The 20718-nt window shown below is 35.4% G+C and overlaps 1 long non-coding RNA gene across 1 annotated transcript in view; it reads left to right on the top strand.

Moving 5' to 3' along the window:
- The first annotated feature begins 785 nt into the window (after positions 1-785).
- Positions 786-20718, top strand: part of LOC135970392 (uncharacterized) — a 95004-nt gene continuing 75071 nt past the window's right edge. Inside the window, exon 1 of the long non-coding RNA XR_010586068.2 lies at positions 786-1135. This is a non-coding gene — a long non-coding RNA (uncharacterized lncRNA). The remainder of the gene's footprint in view (positions 1136-20718) is intronic.

Genomic DNA, 20718 nt, shown 5'->3' on the forward strand with positions numbered 1-20718 from the left:
ATCTCAGCTGCTCCAGCAGCGGCTGAAATGAGCCAATATAGAGCTCAGGCCATGGCTTCAGAGGGTGCAAACCTCAAGCCTTGGCAGCTTCCATGTGGTGTTGGGCCTGTAGGTACACAGAAATCAAGAACTGAGGTTTGGGAACCTCTGCCTAGATTTCAGAAGATGTACAGAAATACCTGGATGCCCAAGCAAAAGTTTGTTGCAGGGGCAGGGCCCTCATGGAGAACATCTGCTAGGGCAGTGTGGAAGGGAAATGTGGGATGGGAGCCCCCACACAGAGTCCCTACTAGGGCACTGCCTAGTGGAGATGTGAGAAGAGGGCCACTGTCCTCCAGACTCCAGGATGGTAGATCCACTGATGGCTTGCACCCTGCACCTGGAAAAGTCACAGACACTCAACACCAGCTGGTGAAAGCAGCTGAGAGGGAGCCTGTACCCTGTGAAGCCACAGGGGCGGAGCTGCCCAAGACCATGGGAACACACTTCTTGCATCAGCGTTACCTGGATCTGAGACCTGGAGTCAAAGGAGATCATTTTAGAGTTTAAAATTTGACAGCCCTCTGGATTTCGGACTTGCATACACCCTGTAACCCCTTTATTTTGGCCATCTTTTCCCATTTATAATGACTGTATTTATGCAATGCCTGTACCTCCATTGTATCTGGAAAGTAACTGACTTGCTTTTGATTTTACAGGCTCATAGGCGGAAGGGATTTGCCTTGTCTCAGATGAGACTTTGGACTGTGGACTTTTGAGTTAATGCTGAAACAAATTAAAACTTTGGGGGATTGTTGGGAAGGCATGATTGGTTTTGAAATGTGAGGACATGAGATTTGGAGGGGCCAGGGGTGGAATGATATGGTTTGGCCGTGTCCCCATTCAAATCTCAACTTGAATTGTATCTCTCAGAATTCCCATATGTTGTGGGAAGGACCTAGGAGGAGGTAACTGAATCATGAGGTCAGGTCTTTCCCGTGCTGTTCTCATGACAGTGAATAAGTCTCGTGAGATCTGATGGGCTTATCAGGGGTTTCTGCTTTTGCTTCTTCCTCATTTTCTCTTGCTGCCATGATATAAGAAGTTCTTTTCACCCCCTGCCATGATTCTGAAGCCTCCCCAGCCATGTGGAAACGTAAGTCCAATTAAACCTCTTTTTCCTCCCAGTCTCGGGTATGTCTTTATCAGTAGTGTGAAAACGGACTAATACAATTCTCCTATATCGTTCAAAAAATTTATAGAGATTTTTCCCATATAAATTCTACATGTTTTTTGTGAAGGTTAAGTTTTACATGCATATTTATAAGAGTAATTAATAAATATATTAACAGTCTGATTTTAGTATCAGTGTTATGTAATAAACCTAGTAATTCCTTGATTGGCAGCTGATATTTTTGTAAATGGAATTACCTGCTTCTTGAGAGTTTAATGCAATTTATAGTTAAAACAATCTGGCTCTGAAGCCTCTTAAACAGGAAGTATTTTGATTTTTTTAAAGATATGTAGTAACTATTTGTCTTTTAATTTTGCCTATTTCTAAATATTTTTACAGAAGTAGCCAATTTTTAATTACCAAATTTATTAACACAGAAATATAGTGTGTACTGTATAAAACCTATATTTACTTTTCCCCCCTTAGTCTAATTTTGCTTATTTGTGTTTTTTCTCTCATTTTTCTTGATTCAATTTGTATTGATTTGCTAGGGGTGCCATAACATAGATACCACAAACTAGGTGGTTTAAGCAACATAAATATATTGTCTCACAGTTTTGTAGGGAAATAATCTGAAGGGAAAGTGCTGACTCCTTCTGACGGCTGTGAAGGAAGGATTTGTTCCATACCTCTCTCCTTGGTTTGGAGATGGCCATATTCATGTTCCTATAGAGTTTTTCTATATATGTATCTGTATCCAAATTTTCACTTTGTATAAGCACACCAGCCAAATTGAATTAGAGCCCACCCTACTCCAGTGTGACTTCAACTTAACTAATTACATCTGCCACAACCCTATTTTCAAATAAGGTCACATTCTGAGGTCCTGGGAAATAGGACATCAATATAAAAAATCTGCAGGGGGGAAGCAGACACAATTTAAGCCATAACACAATTTATCATTTCATTTTTTTTTAATTCAGAAAAGTATGCCTGGGTTTTATCATTTTTAGAGATTTCCCACTTTATAATTTCATCATTTTCTTTCTTCCATATTCTTCCATATTTTTTTCTAACTTCATTTTGTTTGCTTTTGAAATGTGTATTTTCTCTTATTTAATAATAAGGAAATACATTGCCTTCAAGTGGTCTTTTCTCTATGTACAGCTCTTGCTGTATCATATATTTTGATCTGTTTTTGTTAAATAATTTATTATTGCATGTTTGCTTTTGACTTTGAAAAATCATTACTAAAGAAAAATATTTTTAAATTTCCAAGTGTAGAATTTTTTAAAAAATGAGACAGAAAATCAGTATCAGGAGACAGTTTAGCAAGCTGATTTCCAGTTATCTAAGTGAGTGATAATCATTACATTGACCACTTACCATGGTGCATGTTTTGGTTATCAACCTCACAGAGAGAAAATACATTTTAAGTTTTATACTCAATTGTGCATTCATGTCTAAGATGTGAATCCACATTAAACTCATTAGGATATTTTGTTAACAAAACCAGACATCCAAGATGTGAATTAATAAGGAACATACCTGTTGTGGGAAAACTTCCATATTAGTGACCAGTTCATTCTTTTCAAAGGTACACCTATAAGAGGTATTAATCAACTTCAGAAGTTAGCTCTTTGAACAAATAGAGTGAGTTAAATAGATTACAAATCTTGGGCACAAGGATAATATCAGTGCAAAACTATAACAGAAGGAGGTTGTTTCTAGTAAAAAGGGATGTTCTGGTGATCTCTGGTTAAGTTTCCTACTCCTCTTGAAGGGCACTACCAGCTGCTTTAGCTCAGTGCTTGGGCAATCAGGACTGAGGAATGTACTGTTATTGACTTGTGATATCCTTAGCTACACTAACGTTTTCATTTAGGTTATAAGGAGAACTTGCTGATTTAGGCAGACTGGACCTCTTTAAGGTGAGTTTTCCTACATATGCAAACGCTCTTAAAAACGAGGCTAGTCCAAAAAAACACCCAACTATTCTATCAAAAAGACATGTGCACTCTCAAGTTCATCACAGTACTGTTCATAACAGCAAAGATATAGAATCAACCTAAGTGCCCATCAGTGGTGGATTGGATAAAGAAAATGTGGTACATATACGCCATGGAATACTATGAAGCCATAAAAAGGAATGAAAACTATTGTTGGGTACTATGCTCAGTACATGGGTGATGGGATCATTTGTGCCCCAAACCTCAGTGTCAAGCAATATACCCAGGTAAGAAACCTGCACATGTATCCCCTGAATCTAAAATTAAAGTTGAAAAAAAATGAGCATAGCAACATTCTTTTCACTTATTCAAGAAATAATTATTGAATGCTAATGTAAGCTTGCCTCTGTGCTCTGTCCTGAAAATATAGTTGTAAACCTAGCAATAGGTTCTCTACCCACCTGAGGCTTTCAAAGTAGAAGAGGAGATAGCATATGATCATATAAACAAATTTATAAATAAAGAAATGTTTGATTTACCATTGTAATATCTGCTAGAATGGAGAAATATATAAGTAACTTGTGAACTAACAAAGTTCACTCTTCGGAAGTGATATATAAGATGACTGTCTTAGAATAAGAATTTCAATAATGAAAGATAGATGGGTTGAGCATTCCAGAGAAAGGAAATTGCAATGGAGAAGAACAGAAGTCTGGACCTCCAAGCTGGCGCATGGAGAAAATAAAGTAAAATAGGAAACAAATAAACAAAAACAGAATGACTACAACACAAAAAGCAAAGGGAAGAATTGCAGAAAAGGAGATTCCTAGAGACTCTGCAGAATCTTGTAGATCATGTGAAGGATTTATCCTTTTCTTAAGATAGGGTGGCCATTGAAGTGTCAAGAAGAGAAATATTTTAAGATTAATTTGACTGCTGTGCTGAGAGTGATGGGAGCTAAGAGAAGATGTGGGAAGCTCCGTTACTATAGTGATTTAGGCCAAAAGTTGGAAGGCTTGATGTAGGGTGGCAGCAATGACAATGTTGAGAAGTAAGTGGACTGGAGATATGTTTAGTATTATTGGTAGAATTCACAGGACTTGGTACTTGTTTAGATATTCAGTGTAAATGAGAGCGCTATTAAAGATAACTCGCAGATGTTTGACTTGAGAAATCTAATGGATGGCCTTGCCATCTCCTGACACTTAGTAGAAGCTCAATAAATCTTATCTATTTTTAGCTACTTGTGTAATAGTCACAAGAAAAATATGGACACGTGACAAGTTTACCCCATCCCCAATGTATCACACCATACATACATGCATATAGAAAAGCCACTTGAAAGAAGAAACTTAAACCAAACATACAAGCAAACAAAAAGTAGGCATACACCAAACTAAGCTACAAATTGCCTTTTAGTCTAAACCATTAAATAATTCATAGTTTGAAGGCTATTTAGTTGAAGACCTGGGTTACAGTCTCACACTGCCTCTGACTCTGGGGTGAATTTAGACAAGGTGAAGTGGCTTTGGTTCACTGAACTTTAGTTTTCTCAACTGTAAGAAAAAAAGGCAAGGACCGTTGGCTATTTATTATTACAAAACCTATAATCCTCTAGTAGAGAGTCAGATCCATAGAACACTATGCAAATATCTGCAGTGGTCATAACTGTGGTTATGTAGTAGTCACTATCTTTGCTTCATTATTCACACATTTATAATATGTTTTATTGCCTAGAAGGAGATAAGAGTAGGATGGTGGTAGAAAAGCAAGCCTAATTTTGGAACATGTTTGAACTATTCTTTTCAGATAGCCTTTTACATTTTCTATGGAAAACACAATGCTAAGTTGTTTCTTTTTAGTATAACTTTCTATATTTTTACTGTAGCATCCCATTTGCTTTTGGCCCTCAGTTAAATGTCCATTTGTTTACTGGTATTAATTTGCAACAGCTATTTATTAAGCAGAGAAATAATTATAGCTAGTAGGTCGTCAACTTTAATATTTTTTCTTCAAAATTCATCAATGGTTTCCAGTCCCTTTAGAATAAAATATCAACTTGCTACTAGGGCTTAATGGAAAATACTATGAGCTGGCCTTGACTGACATCTCTATTATCATCTGATATCCTCCTTTCCTTTGCTTACCATTTGTGAAAATACCTTTGCTCCAGCTTTGTATGCCTTTTTTTTTTTATTTTTTATTTTTTTTTTCAGTTCTTAAAACATTGCAAGCTGTCTCCTGGCTCAAGACTGTATATAAGCCAGTCTCCCATTCTGGTAAAGCTCTACCCCTAGTCTTTTCTTGCCTGCTTCATCCATGATATCTCAGCCTGAATGACATGTCCTCCAGGAAGCTCTTTGATTTTTCCGCCTGTCTTGTTCTCTCTTGTTAACTTCTTTTACATAATCCTGTTTGTTTATTGCATTCATCTTTTCTAATTGTTTAGGAATGTTTGCTTTTTCAATTTTTTCTTCCAGGAATCATAGCTGTCTATTAATTATTATGCTCCTAGTGCCTACCATGTTGCCTGACACAATATTTGGTGTCTTTTAGACACTCAAAAATATTTGTTGAATGAATTAACAAATAATAGAGTTACAATATCTGGAATATAAACTACAGAATCTGAGTTCTGAACTTTTTCTACCTATACAGAATATGGTATTTGAATTCCATCAGCTTACCTTCAACTGATCTCTTGAGTCTCACAATGAGATAATTCAAAAGCATTTTTTAAAACTGAGAAATAGTACAATGAAGATAGTGTCCCTGAGGCAAAGTTAAGAATAAACACAAACCTCTTCTTCAAGTAACTCCTCCCTTTTTAAACATTTTCTCATTTTTTCAAGTGATGAAGAAAATATCACCATGTTATTCACACATATGCCTGAAGCATGTTTAAGCTACATTTTTTCAAAGTGTAAATTTAATTTAAAAGTCAGAAATAGCCAACAGAGTCATTGTTTTTATAGATTTAATCTGAATAAAGAATGTAAAAGTTTGATTTATTTTCCACATTAATTTAAGTTCAAATTGAAGGTAGTTTTTAAGTCCAAAGCCTGTCTCATATCACAAAGTAGTGTGCAGTTATCATCATTTCATTAGTTGGAATCTACTCAGAATTTCAAAGAAAAAAGAGAGTGCAATGGGTGCATAGATTGAGGATTAGAAATCATTGTAAGTGATGTATCCATGCTTTAATTATACAATAAAAGTCATGTAATAATATATCTTGGACAGGAAGGATTAAATGATGTGGTATTTCTCAGTTGGGGGAGTTCACAATAGTCTTTCAGATAACTCACTTGACAATCTTTGGTAGGGTGAGAGAAACTATATTTTGAGCCTAAGGGAAATTTGTATGGCTTCGCATATAATTCTTTTCATGATGTCCACTATTCTATAATTTTCCTTTTGCCATACTGGTACAGTCACAGAGGAAAATTTTTCTTATTATTTTTTTTATTCTATATCCATTTAATCAAGTGTTTCCTAAGCAATTGGCTAAAAAAATCCATTTCTCCTTCCTTTCTGTTTTCTCTAACAATGGACTTAGTTTGAGAAAATTTTGTATACTTTGTAGGTATTAATCATTATGTAGTACAAATAAAAAGTCCTAGGATTTTTTATACAATGATTCTAAATGTACATTATTTTCTCAATCCGATTTTGGGAATTGAACCCCTGCATTTCCATTTAGAGGGGAGAAAGATGCAATGCATTGTATTCACCATAGACAACATCAAGCATACAATTTATGCTCTGCCAACTTATTCTCAGGTTATACAGAATGGCTTGCATATTTTTCACATTTTTATAATTTATTCTAAAGTACCTATGAAAACAGTACTATAACCTTTGAAGTAGGAAATTTATCTCTAGGTAATATTCCCATCCTGTCAGAGCCATCCAGCTAAGTGATATTGATGGGACTTTAATGATATAAATTCATTACAGGGTTGAGTTGTTTCTCACCATTGTGTGCCACCATGTTGTCACACTGCTTTCAGCTTCAGTGCTCCCTGCTACTTGTCTCTAAAGAAAGTTTTGCGTGTAACTGAAGCATGAGCATGTTTATCTCAGTTTGAACATATGTGTGAGTGTGGGAGAGGATTTCATTTTGCTGATCCAACTTGTGATGACTGTTTAGTTCTTCAAATCATTTTTATTTTTCTTTGTCTATTTATTCCTTCCAGGACATCTTTCATTAAAAAGGACATTAAAATCTCCAAAAACAGCCACTCTAGAGCTGTTGCTGGCCATTCGTTAAACACAATAAAGATGACATCAAATATGTTAACTTTTAAAATATTATATTTAGAGTATAATACATGCAAGTTAATCTACATTCAAGTAAAAAATATTACAATTAATCTGTGATCAGAAAAGAAGTATTAGTATAACATGGTGATCATATAAAATCACAGAATTTTGAAGTTTTTATGAGCAGGGATGGGTGGGGGTGGGGAGTTAAGAATGAAAAAGAAAAAAATAAGGAAATAGAATATGTATCAAGAGCTTATGGAAATGTTTTAAGCTAATAGACAAAGTATGGAAATGCTTTTTATGCTAGGTGATGCTTTTTAAATTCTAAAACCAGATAAGGTTTAATAAAATCAATGGAGAAGAAGAGTTAGGAAGAATCTTAGAAGACACCTAAAAAAGAAAGAAAAAAGAAAGGGAAAAGAAGGGAAAGGGAAGGATCAGGGAAGGGAAAGGGAAGGGAAAAGAAAGTGGCTTTGACTAGGAACCATGACTATGAAATGTAAGAAGTACATTTTACCTTGTGACCCAATATGTACATGTAAACATACACATATAGTACTGAACATTTCAAGAAAGATAATTATAGTTACTATATGCTATGTACTCTTACCTATTTTGTAATTAGTAAAGTTTAATTTTATAACAGTTTTAGGTTCCAGAAAAATTGAACAGAAAGAATAGAGAGTTTCTACATACTCCCTCCCTTCACACAGGCATGACCTCTCCCACTATCAACATTCTGCACATTTCTTACAACTGATGAGTGGCACATTTCTTACAACTGATGAACTCACATTGACATATCATTATCACACAAAGTCCACAGTTTCCATTAGCGTTCGCTCTTGGTGTTGTACATTCTATAGGTTTTAGTAAACATATAAATGACATGAATCCACCATTGTAGTATTGCACAGAATAGTTTCATTAGCCTAAAAATCCTCAGTGCTCTGCCTATGCATCCCTCTTTCACCACTAACTCCTGACAAGCACTAGTATATTTACTTCAGTTTTTGCCTTTGCTGGAATGTTATATAGTAGAAATCACACAGAATGCAATATTTTTTGATTGACTTCTTTTTCTTAGTAAAATGCATTTAAGTTTCCTCCATGTCTTCTTGTGACTTGATGGCTCGTTTCTTTTTAGCATTAAATAATATTCCATTTTCTAGAAGTACTACAGTTTATCCACTCACCTACAAAGGACATCTTGGTTGCCTCTAGGAACTGGCAATTATGAAGAAAGATGCTACAAATATCTATGTGCAGGGTTTCGTGTGGACATAAGTTTTCAGTTTATTCGGGTAAATACTAAGGAGCACAATTGCTCGATCATAAGGAAAAAATATCTTTAGTTTTGTAAGAAACTGTCGAAGTATCTTCCAAAGTAGCGACACCATTTTGTATTCCTGTGATGAATGAATCAGAGTTCCTGTTGCTCTATATCCTTACCAGAATTTGGTGGTGTCAACATTTAGAATTTTTGTCATTCTAATAGATGTCTAGTAGTATCTTATTGCTGTTGTAACATGGAATTTCCTAATAACATATGATACTGAACATATTTTCATATACTTATTTGCAATCTGTGTATCTTCTTTGGTGAGGTGTCTGCTCAGGTCTTTTTTCCATTTTTAAATTGAATTGTTCACTTTGCTGTTTTTGAATTTCAAGAGTTCTTTGTATATTTGGGACAACAGTCCTTTATCAGATATTTCTGTTGCAAACATTCTCCCCCAGTCTGTGGCCTATCTTCTCATTCACTTGACATTATCTTTCATAGAGCAGAAGTTTTTAATTTTAACAAAGTCCAGCTTATCAATTCTGTCTTTCACCAACTCTGCCTTTGGTATTATATCTCAAAGGTCTTTACCATATGTATTGGTACATTCTTGGAGTGCTATAAAGAACTACCTGAGACTGAATAATTTATAAAGAAAAGGGGTTTAATTGGCTCATGGTTCTGCAGGACATACAGAAAGCAAGACTGAAGAGGAAAGCAGACACATTCTACATGGTTGAAGCAGGACAAAGAGAGAGTGAAGGGGGAAGTGCTATACACTTTTATAAACAACCAAATCTCATGATCTCATGAGAATTCATTCACTATTATGAGAACAGCAAGGGGGAAGTCCACCTCCGTGATCCAATCACTTCCTACAATGCCCCTCCTCCAACAATGGGATTGAGTTGAATATATAGATCAAATTGGAGGAGTTGACATCTTGACAATATTGAATCTTCCTATTTGTCTCTCCATTTGTTTAGTATTTCTTTGATATCTTTTATCAGTTTTATAGTTTTTCTTATATAGATCTTATACATATTTTGTTAGATTATATCTAAATATTTCATTTTCAAAAGTAAATGGTAATGTGTTCTTAATTATACACTGCTGATATATCAAAAGGTGATTGTTTTTTGTATTTAACCTTCTATCCCACAACCTTACTCTAATCACTTAATAGTTTCAGGAATCTTTTTGTTTATTCTTTTAAATTTTCAACATAGATAATCATGTCATCTTTGAAAAAAGACAGTTTCATTTCTTCCTTCCCAATCTGTATATCTTTTATTTCATTTTCTTGTTTTATTGCATTAGCTAGAACTTCCTAAATAATGGTGAAAATGAACAGTGAGAAGAAACATCCTTGCCTTGCTCTTGATCGTAGCAGAAAAGTTCTTATTTTCTTATCACTAAGTATGATGTTAATTGTAGGGTTTTATGGTAGGCATTTTTAAACAAATTAAGGAAGTTCCCCTCTATTTCTAGTTTGCTGACAGTTCTTAGTATTAATAAGTGTGGGATTTTGTCAAATGCTTTTTCTGCATCTATTGGTAGAATCATGTGATTTTTTTCTTTAGCCTGTTGGTGTGATGAATTACATTAACTGGTTTCCTAAGGTTGAACCAGCCTTGCATATCCCATCTGGTCATGGTATAAAATTTTCTTTATATATTGTCAGATTTGATTTGCTACTATTTTGTCGAGAATTTTTGCATCTATGTCTAACAGAGGTATATGTCTGTAGCTATTTTGTTTGTGTGTTTTGTAATGTCTTTGGTTTGGGCTTTACGGTAATGCTAGCCTCATATAACTAATTAGGAAGAAGTCACTGTTTCTGTCTTCTGAAAGAGACTAGAGAATTTGTATAATTTATTTCTTTAATGCTTGGTAGAATTCACCAGTGAAGCCAGCTGGGCCTGTTGCATTCTGTTTTTGAAGGTTATTCAATATTGATTCAACGAGGTTTATTCAAACTGTCTATTTCTTCCTGTGTGACTTTTCATATAGGTTATCAAATTTGTGGGCATAAAGATGTTCTTAATCCTTTACTATCTTTTAATGTCCATGAGATCTGAGGAGCTATTCCTTCTTTCACTTTTAATGTTAGTAATTGGTGTCTTCTCACTTTTTTTTTTAGTTAGCCTGACCAAAGACTTATTAATTCTATTGATGTTCACAAAAGGTCAGCTTTTGGTTTTGTTTTCTCTGTTGGTTTCCTGTTTTCAATTCTCTTAGTTTTCCTTCTAATTTTTACTTTTTCTCTTTTTTCCGCTTACTTTGTATTTAACAGGCTTTTCCTTTTGTGGTATCCTAAGGTCGAAACTTAGAACACTGGTTATTTTATCTTTCTTCTTTTCTAATATATGCTTTTAACACTATAACTTTCCATTTGACATTTAAGATTATTGAAATGAGTGGATGAATATCCACAATATTTGTTATCATTTTCTATTTATTCCTCTTGTTCTTTATTCCTATTTTTGTCTTCTACACTTTTTCTATCTTTTATGGCTTTAATTTAGCATATATATATACACACACACACATATATACATATATATACACATATACATATATATTTTTTGCTTTATTAGTGGTTGCCCTAGGGTTTGCAAAATATAGTTATGACTAATCCCAGTCCATTTTAAAACAACATTATACTACCTAATGGGTCATGCAAGGTATCTTACAATAACAATATATTTCTAATTCCTTCCTTCTGTCCCATGTATCATTGCTGTTATTCGTTTCACTGATACATAATTATACATAATTATATAGTCACATCTATATATATAAGCACACATAAACAAATACACTTTTACTATTATTTTTGACAAAATGTCTTCAAGATCAATTAAGAATGAGAAAAAGAACAATTTTTATTTTATCTTTGTTTATTAATTCTCTGATGCTATTCCTTTATGTACTTACAAGTTTCTGACCGATACCATTTTACTTCCCTCTGAACTTGTTTTAAAACTTTAAAGGCAGGTCTACTGGCAATAAATTCCCTCTGTTTTTCCTTTATCTGAGAAGTATTTATTTCTCCTTTACTTTTGAATAAAATTTTGCAGGATACAGAATCCCAGTTCAGTGGGATTTTTTTTTTTCTCAAATCTTTACATATTTCACTCGTCTCTTTTCTTGCTTGCATGGTTTCTGAGAATTATGATGTAATTCTTATCTTTGCTCCTCTATAGATAAGGCTCCCCTTCTTCACGCCCAGCTTCTTTCCATTTTTTCTTTATCATTAATTTTATGAAGTTTGAATATGATATACTTAAGTGTAGGATTATTTTTGTTTGTTTGTTTCTTGGTATTTATCCAACTTGCTGTTCTCCAAGCTTCCTGGATCTGTGGTTTCATGTTTGATGTTAATTTGAATAAATTCTCATTCATTTGTGCTTTAAATATTGCTTCTGTTTCCTTTTCTCTTTATCCTTATTCTGGTGTCTATTTCATGTATGTCACACCATTTATAGTTGTTTGGCAGTTCTTGGATACTCTGTGTTTTTTTTTTTGGAAGTATTTTTTCTCTTTGCTTTTCAGTTTTGGAAGTTTCTATTGTCATATCCTCAAGCTCAGAGATTCTTTTCTCTGCTTTGTTCAATCTACTGAGAGCATCAAAAGCATTCTTCATCTATGTTACAGTGTCTTTTTTTTTCTTAGAATATTCTAAGAATTTTTAAGAATATTCTTTTTTATTAAGCATTTCTTTTTTATTCTTTCTTAGAATATTCACCTGTCTACTCTCTGCTTCCATTACCTATTTGCTCTTGCAGAGACTACATTCTCTGTTAAAGTCTGTAGCATATCAATCATAGTTATTACAAATTCCTTGTCTGATAATTCCAATATTCCTGCTGTATCTGACCCTGATTAGATGTTTATTTAATCTCTTCAAACTGTACTTTTTTGCCTTTTAATATACCTTATAATTTGTTGTTGAGTAGGCATGATATACTGGGTAAAACAAAGGGCAGTAAACAGGCCCTTAATGTAATAGTTAAATTTCAGTGGGAAGAGGAAGCATCCTATAGTCCTATAATTAGGTCTTTTGGTGAGTCTTTGCCCGTGGACTTTGAATTTCCCCAGTGCTTCTCAATTTGTCCCTTTTTAGATGGTTGGAGGGGGCTGGAGTTGTTTATATCCTTTCCTTCAAGTGGAAGGATAGAAGGGGCTGGAGCTAGGTTTTCCCTTCCTCCGGGAGGAAGGTTACAGCTGCTTAGAAGTTGGACATTTCTTTACCCTGATAGTGAAGCTGATAAAATAGTTTCTTCTGCAGACAGGCCATGTTAAGAAGAATAGTATGCTTTGATGTATTTCAAAACGGATTATTTCCCCCTCACATTGCTGGAAGCATGAGGGGACTTTCCTCAAATATTTACTGTGAAGACCTGGTAGAGGCCCTGGAGACAAAACTTACAAAAGTGTGAGGGTCTCCCTATGACTGGGTTTTCCTGGAGTTTTTATCCCTCAAACTTGTGCACATTGAGCCTCTAGTTCAAGTTTTTCTGCCTTAGCATTGATTCCTACAGTGGTTTATGCTTAGGAGTTTCTGCCCCAATAAGTTGTGAATCTCTGTATCTATCTGTCACTCCAATTTCTGGGGCAGTAATTTGCCCTGTGATCTTCCTTCTCTGATAGATCTTAGAGGAGGACTTGGTTTCCAGTCTGTTCAGCTCTTTAGTTGTAGCCATGGCGTGGTGACATCTAAGTTCCTTGTGTATTGGACTGGTCTATTTTTTTTTTCTAATTTATTCTGCTTCACCTAATAGTTTAAAAAATACAAACTAACACTCATCTTCTTTTTTTCCAAATGAGGACACTTTCCCAGACAGGTTGTGTGATTTTCCCAAGGACAAGCAGGCTGCTACTTGCAGATCTCTGAGCTCCCATGACAGAATATTTTCTATTATGATTCAAGGAAAAGAACCCAGGGTTAAATTTTTAACTACCAGGTTCAGGGCTGGCTCTTCTACATTCAGTTTGGAAAGATATTTTACATTTTTACTGCAAATAAGCAAGTACTCAGATTTTTATAAAGATAATTCTGTACAGCCTTGAACAAATTATTTAACCTGCTTCCTACTTTACAGGTTTCCACACGCCCACTTTTCAGTGCTTCAACCACCGATGACTACTTTATTTAGTGGTTCTAAGTTTTATGATGCCATAGTTTATGCTTTTGCTAACATAAAGTGCTATGAATTCAAGGCATCTGCCACACTAATATCTTTGGTTGCTATAATTCATTTTTTCTATCAATAGATTAACGCCCCATCATTAAATTTGATAGGAAGAACTACTATTGTTACCAAATAGACTATTTTATATGTGTGAGAAAACTTTTCAAGGTCATTATCTCATTGATTCAACAAGTCATGTAAACTGTGCAGGTTAGTTCTTATTGCTCTTTGTTTACTGGTTACCTTTGAAATGTTTTGTCATTGTCCAAATTCTCATATCTAATAAACAACAGAGCTAGGATGGAACCAGGACTTCTACGTTCTAAAATAGTGCTCTTTTCATAATATAGATAAAACATAGCAGAATAGCAGAGTCAGAAGCTTGGAGCTTAGTTCCATACTACAGTGAATCTCTCCTGACTGGTGCTATAGTATAGCTGATTCTTCCCTTACAGCGTTATGGTACCTTCTCAATGAATAAAACTATTCACCCATCTGTGATGTAAACTGAAAAACAAGCAAATAGCTTTGCTGTGGCCTTCAAATATCAAGTATCAAATTATTCTTTGCAGAACAGCATATCATTTCTTATAAATTAGAATGTATTTTCAATAAAATTTGCTTATTTATTATAGGATGACACATAAATATGTGTTGATTTTCAGAGGCTCATTACCTTATGGTTTAGGTTGCATTGTCAATTTGAGTGAATTATCCCAAGTAAGCATCCAAGGTAGGTAGTCAAAATTCCCAATTTCCAGGGGAGCTGGGGCTGTACTTACTGCCCACGTCCCCACCATCAGAGCCAGCATTTCCACTACCTTGACAGCTGCTGTGCAAAGCTCTGCAGCTTTAAAAAAAAAACAGAAGTAGAAGGAGGAGATGAGCTGGGACAACTTAAGAGACCTGAGCCCAGGGACACATTCCCAGGCTGGAAACTTTGCCCATATGTTGAGGTAATTTTATGGTGAACAACTGTCTCAGTTTGCCTGGGACTGAGAAGTTTTCCCATATGTGGGACTTTTGGGGCTAAAATGAAGACATTCTTAGGCAAACTGTGATAAGCTGGTTATGCTAGGTTCTGTCCCCAAAGGTAGATTGCTAAAAGTGTCCAGAAAATTTCATTTGACTGTGTTACACTCCTAATATTTCAAAAATTCAAGGTTAGTTTGAATTAAGAAAAATAAATAGGCTAACAGAGCCTGAAGTTAAGGGGTTAAAATAAATTTGCTTAAAATTATGGCTTGATTCCTAAAAGTTATCTACTATAAGCTCAAAAGGAATGGTAGTTTGGGATAAGATGTCGGGAAGGATCAAAATAGAAGTAATTGGGATCATGGGGAACTTTGTATTCTAAAAGAGAGGAAAGAGAGGAGACTTTCCTTATTTACCTTTCTAAAGTAGAAGTATGGGGATTCTATAGAGGAATGGGGTGGGGAAAATCACTCGGAGTGTAGGGGGAGAACAAGCAAGGGCTTAGAAAAACATAGAAGAATTAAAGTAAAAAATAAACCTAGACTATTTTGATCAAATTTCCTTTGATCAATAATCCTCCCCGAATCAGTAAGCAAACCTTCTATAGAGAGCACATGTACATACCTATTGTGTTTCTAGCCTACTTTCCTGCTCTCTTATTCATTCCATGAATTCTAGCTGCTAGGATGCTGATCCAAGGTTAGTAGCTCATATACTAGTCCGTTTAAGCCTCTGGGGATTTAAATGTGGACAAAACAGACACAAAGTCCTTCCCACATGGAGATTATAATGTGGAGTGAGAGAGAGACAGGCAATCCGTAAAGCAAACTGGCAGTTTACAGTACATTAGACAGTTGTAAATGCTTTAGAGGAAGATAAAGTCAGGGGAGAGGGTAGGAAATAAGAGTATTGCATGTTCATAAAGATCTCACCAACAAGGTAAAATTTAGAAGCAAACACATAAAATAAAATGCTTTAGAAATCAGAAATTCCAGCTGGCTATTATTCTGGAGATTTACTTTTCGTAGAGCCAGTAGACATGTGCAAAGGAAAGCTTTGCCTCTTAATAAATAAATAATAAAGGCAGAACACTGAACACAGTTGGAAAAAGTTAAAGAGGCTGACAGAAGAATCAAGCTTCTCTATGCGTATAAGACAATACTACTGCCATTTTATTTCATTTTCATTTGTTTGCCTGGAATTGACCAGAGAAATACTAGAATCTGCACCTTACCTGCAGCCTCAGGCACTGTATGCTACAAAGAAACCTCTAAAAGTGAACCGGAGCACAGCACATAAACCAGGGTTTCTCTTGACACAATTTGTCTCATACTTTTGTTTCAACAGAAACTAGACATTCTTCAAGCCAAGTTATAGGAGCTTACAGCCTGAGGCATTGAATTGCATTGAACATAAAAGCCCTTATTCAAAAATAACTTATTTAAACATTCTGTTATAGCTGCATGGTATTTATCTATCAGAGTGGTGAGTAAGTCTTACATCAGTAACTCTTGGTTTTTCTACACACTCCATAAATCACTGACAAATACATTATTTTGAAAGCAAAAGCTAGCATCTTTTGTTTTTCAGCAATGTGATACTATAATAATACCATTCTTACAGATTATAAAAGTGCTCTTTTTGAGTACGAAAGGCACTCCAAATACTTCTTGGCACTTAAGCTAGATGTTTATCTCATTAAATTTAATAGATATTGATATTTGCACAGTTACTATAAAATAGAACAATTGCTTTTCTTGAATTATTTTGACTATTGATCCCCTTGAGTGGATGACAAAGGTAAGAAAACAAATCTGGTCTTGCATCACAGATATTCATGTGCTATAAATGACCAGAAAAATTTAAATTAGCATGTTATATTTGATAACATCAATAATTAATTATTTTGTAATCACCAATTGAAGTACACAGACTATGGAATTTTCTAATTTCTATAAACCAACTGTGGTCTCTCAAAGAACAGATAATTATGCCTTCTCCTTCATGGGTATGAATCCAGAGGTTCTGTCTATTGGAGTCGCTACATCAGAGTTTACTATAAATTTGAAAGCTAAAAAGTACTTTGGGGCAAAAGTCTGCAGGTTGACTGTTTTGCATTAATTTATTTGGCGGTTCTATTGTCATTCAGGGGTGACTGAATTGTGGCAGTTGAAAGGACTCCTCTGGGGTTGCCTAGTTTAGGTTTTCATTGCCAAACTCAGCTAGTTGATGTAACTATTATATTGGCGTGATGATTAATTCTCTTTATAAAGTGTTGACCTGGTGGGCTTGCCTTGCCCAGTTTTCAATCTCAACCGTCAGTCAATAAGATAACAAAAAGAAAAAGTCTAAGCTCTAGGAAGCTAAATAACTGAAATTAAGTTAATTTATACTAGATAGTTTCATTTAGTGAACACGTGATTTCTTAATGCCTTTCTTTTTCATTCAAAAACAGGGAAGGGGCACTTAGTTAAAATTCATGAATACTGATTGTTTTCAACTACTGGTAGCACTTTACCATTTATTATTAAAACAAAAAATAAATTTACCATGTTTATTTCAAAGTGGATACATATCCCTAAAAATAGTGCCATGAACTCATATGGCAAAGGGTATATTTAACTTTATATGTCAATGTAGATCATGTAGTTGTGTACTTTTTTTTTTTCCGGAGTGAAAATGGGGTTTCTGTGAACTACTAGCTTTTCACTTACCCGGAATAATTTTAAAAACTAAGAAGAGAAACAACAAAAAACAGAAATAGGAAAAAAAAAATAGAACATCTTTGACTGGAAGGCAGGAACTCTTCAACAGGAAGTTGTAATTAAACACACAAGCCAAGCCAAAGTTTTAAATATGATATCTGCTTCACTGTGAGATCTTGGTTTGAGGTCAGTAAGAGAAGAAACAGTTCAATGTTCATCACCCATTCATCCTTCAAATACTTATTGATTGCCTAGCATGTGCCTACAAATTGTATAAAACTCAGACTTTTTCTTAAAGAGTTCATAATCAAGTGAGAAACTATTATAAAAATGTCTGTATGTGTATGTGTATAGATGTACATGTATATACACACATACAAATATACATTGTATATAGGTAAATATATAATTATATACTATGCAGCCATAAGAAAGAATGAGATCATGTCTTTTACAGGAACATGGATAGAGCTGGAGGTGATTATCTTTAGCAAACTGATGCAGAAACAGAAAACCAAATATCACATGTTCTCACTTATAAGTGGGAGTCAAATGATAAGAACTTATGAACACAAAGAAGGAAACAACATACACTGGGGTCTACTTGACGGGGGAGGGTGGGAGGAGGGAGAGGAGCAGAAAAGATAACTATTGGGTACTGGGCTTAATACCTGGGTGATAAAATAATATGTATAATAAACCCCTGTGACATGACATGTGTTTACCTATGTAACAAACCTTCACTTGTACCCTCAAACCTAAAACTTAAAAAAAGAAAAATTAAAATTAAAAGGAAGAAAAAAAACAACCAAACAAAAAATATATTAAATGTTATAATAGAAAATAATAGACACCACATATAAATACCACAAAGGCAATTATATTCCATATGATTTGTGACACAAATTACACAAATTCAGAATATGAATACAATTAGAGTACAGTGTATGCTACAGCAGATATATCTATATAATAAGATATTTGTAATTTCTCAGTATATGGGTTGTAGGAAAGGTTTGAAAAGAAGGGTTTCTTCAAAAAGGTTTCTGAAAGCTTTTCAAGAGAAATTCAAGAAAAGGGGAGCAATTAGAGAGATAAAAGATTAAAAATCAAAACAGGGGGAGAAGACAAAAGTGGAGTTGAGAAGTGACGGTAGCCCACAGGGCAGCATCCGCATGGTGAGAGCCTTTTGCATTAACAATGGACGCTAAAATTTGGCTTTGGGTGAGAAAGCACATGGATAGTTGGGAGAGCTCATGATAAAGAGATAGTAAGTGGGACCCCCCACCCGTCGACCAGAACTCTTGGTATATAGAAACCTTTACCTAAGTCTCCTTAGAAAGCACAGGTATTTGATTATTTCTGTGTTTGTACATGCGTGTGTGTGTGTGTGTGTGTGTGAGAGATTTGTTATGTCCCCATTTACGGATGGAATAAAAGTAAAGAGTAAAGATGTTAAAGAGCATACCATTCGTTATAAATTAGCTTTTAAAGTGTGGCTTTTTTGTTGTTGTTGTTGTTGATTTTTGTTTTTGTTTTTTTGTTTTTTTGTTTTTTTTTTTTAATGGAGTCTCACTCTGTTGCCCAGGCTGGAATGCAGTGGCATGATCTCAGCTCACTGCCACCTTCACCTCCTGGGTTCAAGCAATTCTCCTGCCTCAGCCTGCCAAGTAGCTGGGACTCCAGGCATGTGCCATGACACCTGACTAATTTTTATATTTTTAGTAGAAATGGTGTTCCACCATATTGGCCAGGATGGTCTAGAACTCCTGACTTCGAGGAATCCACCCAACTCAGCCTCCCAAACTGCTGGGATTACAGGCATGAGCCGCTAGGTCCAGCATAAAGTTTTAATGTTTAAAGTAATCTTTGCTTCTGTAGAGAACCTTCTTGCCAGAGTACACAACCCTCCTGGTGGTAATGCTAGCTGATGTTCGATGAAATTATGTCAACATTTCTTTTCATGGTGGCTAGTGTGATTAAACATCTTTCATCTCACAGCTTTATATGATATATGCATTAAATTGCTCTGCTTCTTTTTGCTATTCATAACTTTTACTTGGTGAAATAAATTGTAGACATACTGTTGCAGCTTTTTAACTCCTGTTGTTGGTACATGGGCAGGGGTGTTACAGCTTTTTTACTACTGCTGCCTGCAGCTCAGAGAGCATTACAGCTTTTTCACTCCCACTGTTTGGTGAGTTCTGGGTTCTTGTCCCATGACCAAGCAAAACAATGTACATGGACTCCTGAGAGAGGGTAAGTCAGAGTAGAATTTATTTTTTATTATTTTTTATTTTTTGAGACGGAATCTCGCCCTGTTGCCCAGGCTGGAGTGCAGTGGTGCAATCTCGGCCCACTGCAACCACCACCTTCCAGGTTCAAGCGATTCTCTCGCCTCAGCCTCCCAGGTAGCTGGGATTATAGGCACTTGCCACCACACCCGGCTAATTTTTGTATTTTTAGTAGAGACGGGGTTTTGTCATGTTGGCCAGGCTGGTCTCAATCTCCTGACCTCAGGTGATCTGCCCGCCTTGGCCTCCCAAAGTGCTGGGATTACAGGCATGAGCCACCGTGCCTGGCCAGCAGAGTAGAATTTATTGAGTGAAAGTAAAGCTCTTGACAGTGAGCAGGGACCAGAAAATGGGTAGCCATCTGTGAGACTGAGTCTGGGGTGTTTATGGACTTAGAATGGGGGAATGCATGTTGATTGGTTTATGGGTGGGCTTGGAAAAGGCACTCTGAAATTAGTCAAAAGGCACCATTCAGAAAGGACCAATTGAGACAGAGTGGGTAAGACAGGGATGGAAGTTGTCTCTCTGGTCCATGGATCCTATCTGGAAATGGTAGCTCAGTTTTCAGGCTTTAGACTGACTGTGGCTTGAAGGTCAAGTATCACTGGGGATCCATCCCTGTCTTCCTGGGAATTTGTCTATCTTCTGTTACTAGCAATACATTTTGTGAATGGCTGTTATCCCAATTGATTGATCTGTATTTTTGTTAAACTTGTATGCTATAAAAACAGGTATCAAAATCAAAGTCAGTCTCTACAGGTAAAATTGATGAACTCTAGTAATGGTTTTAAAATGTGAAGGAATAACCATGGTTAAAATAGAAAACCTAATTGGCACCTGACTTACTTTCCTTTTTTCCATGTTATTTATTTATCCACACAAATCTCTGCTTT

This window comes from Macaca fascicularis, chromosome 4 (genome assembly GCF_037993035.2).
Source record: "Macaca fascicularis isolate 582-1 chromosome 4, T2T-MFA8v1.1".
Classification (NCBI taxonomy): Eukaryota; Metazoa; Chordata; class Mammalia; order Primates; family Cercopithecidae; genus Macaca; species Macaca fascicularis.